The following is a 2,543-nucleotide window of genomic DNA, read 5'->3' as shown; positions in this document are numbered from 1 at the left end:
CACACACACACATACATATATATATATATATATATATATATATATATATATATATATATATATATATATATATATATTTATCAGCGTATGCCGAGAGAGAGAGTGTGTGTGTGTGTGTGAGAGAGACAGACAGACAGACAGAGACAGAAACAGAGACACATTGAAATATACAGAGAGACAAAGAGCCTGAGGGAGAAGTAAATAGGAGATGAAGAAGGTTAGAAATTGTGTGCGTTGATATGGAGGCAACCATATAGAAACAGAGATATAGAATTATCATTAGTAAACTGACTTTATGCTTTTGTATACGCATACGCACATATACTAATATATATATATATATATATATATATATATATATATATATATATATATATATATATATATATATATATATATATTCAGACTCACACATACTCATACACGTATACAGAAACATGTTTCTACTCAAATATGTATCATAGATAGGCAATATCCGTCTATCTATCTATCTATCTATCTATCTATCTATCTATCTATCTATCTATCTATCTATCTATCTATCTATTTATCTATCTATCTGTCTATCTATCTATCTATCTATCCATCTATCTAGCTATCTCTCTGACCGTCTGTTTTGTCTGTCTGTCTGTCTGTCTGTCTGTCTCTCTCTCTCTCTCTCACCCTCTTTCTCTCCCCCCTCTCCCCCTCTCTCTCTCTCTATATATATATACTTCCTTGCTCAAAGGGACACATAAATGCCTTTCGTTATTCGTGTGTATTTTAGCAAATCTGAAAGATTGTTTGCGATGTGTAATATTTTTACAGAACTTCTAGAATATGGTGATAACCACTCACCCATTGTTTGTTTAAAAGCATTACTTCTTTGTTGAGTCGTCGATTAACACTCTGAGTACTTTTAAACAAGAATGTAAATTTGGATAAATTTCTTGCAATTATATATATATCTATATTTATGTCTCTCTCTGTTTGTCTGACTATCTATCTATCTATCTATCTATCTATCTATCTATCTATCTATGCATATATGCATGCATAAATGTACACATACACCTATACATAGTTAGATATTTCACAAGAAATCTCAATCTAGATGAAATGCTGAGTATACTCTACATCCTGTATTGAGTTCATACTCTCTATTTAGTTGGAACAAATCAAATATCAACATAGGTTTGTCTGTACGCAAAAAAATATATATACAAATGTATATTTGCATACATATGTATCTATACTTATGCATATATATACATACGCATAAATATATGCATATATACGTGCATATATATATATATATATATATATATATATATATATATACATATGTTTATGTGTATATGTATATATATATATATATATGTTTGTGTGTGCATATTTACACACACATATATCTGTATGCATATATGTATATATATATATATGTATATATATATATATATAAATATATAAACACATACATATATGTGTGTGTGTGTATGTATATAAACACATACATGCATGTGCATATACATAGACACATACATCATATATATTATATGGAGTTGTTTACACTATTATCCTAAAATACAAAATGAGGAGATAAAATATATTTACATGGTGAACAATAATATATAGATTTTGGCCTCGCTTCGTTTGACTTGGCTGAAGGCCCACTTTTACAAGATAGGTGGTTCTGCCGATTGAATAGACTACGCTATATTGCTGCTAGCTCATTTTTTTTTTTTTTAGTTATCGATCCTGGGAAGATGAAAGAACAACTTCAAGTCGGGGTCAGGACACAGAATCTCGAATGACGAAACCGTATACTGCAATACATTCGCTCTAATGCTGTACCGTTTCTGTTAACTTACAACCCCGTTCCTCAATAAAGAAATGGGAATAGGAAAAAAATAAAAGATAGAAATGAAAAAAAAAAAGTAATAAACCGACCATATTAAATAACTTTATGCACATGGTAAATGAGTAAAACCAAGATAGAATTAGAGAATAAAATTGAATAGTTGTGGAAAAAATTTGTGGAAGAGAGCTTCTAATTTTTAGATAGAGATGCATATTAGTGTAGTTTGCAAACGTATCGATGTGAACTACAAATCAGTAATTCGTTTGATTCGTGGTTAATAGATAGATGCACCTAGTTAATAGAGTTACCTCATAGATCCATAGTGTTAATAGCGTTATTCTTTCTTTGCACATTTCAAACAACTCTATTTGTACTTGAATCTGTTTTTCAGTGCTGTCTACCAGTTCAAATATTACAATCATCGTCACTTTTTTTTCTATACACACACATATATATGTAAGTGTAAACGTATTTATGTATTTATGTATGTATTGTATTTATCACCACTTACACGTGAATATTCTGTTAAGACAAACTATACTATAGTAGATGTTGTTGGCACTCCGTCGCTTACGACGTCGAGGGTTCCAGTTGATTCGATCAACGGAACAGCCTGCTCGTGAAATTAACGTGCAAGTGGCTGAGCACTCCACATACACGTGTACCCTTAACGTAGTTCTCGGGGATATTCAGCGTGACACAG

Source organism: Octopus bimaculoides, chromosome 5, assembly GCF_046866305.1.
Source record: "Octopus bimaculoides isolate indiv1 chromosome 5, ASM4686630v1, whole genome shotgun sequence".
Classification (NCBI taxonomy): domain Eukaryota; kingdom Metazoa; phylum Mollusca; class Cephalopoda; order Octopoda; family Octopodidae; genus Octopus; species Octopus bimaculoides.
Note: the sequence above shows the minus strand (reverse complement) of the source record.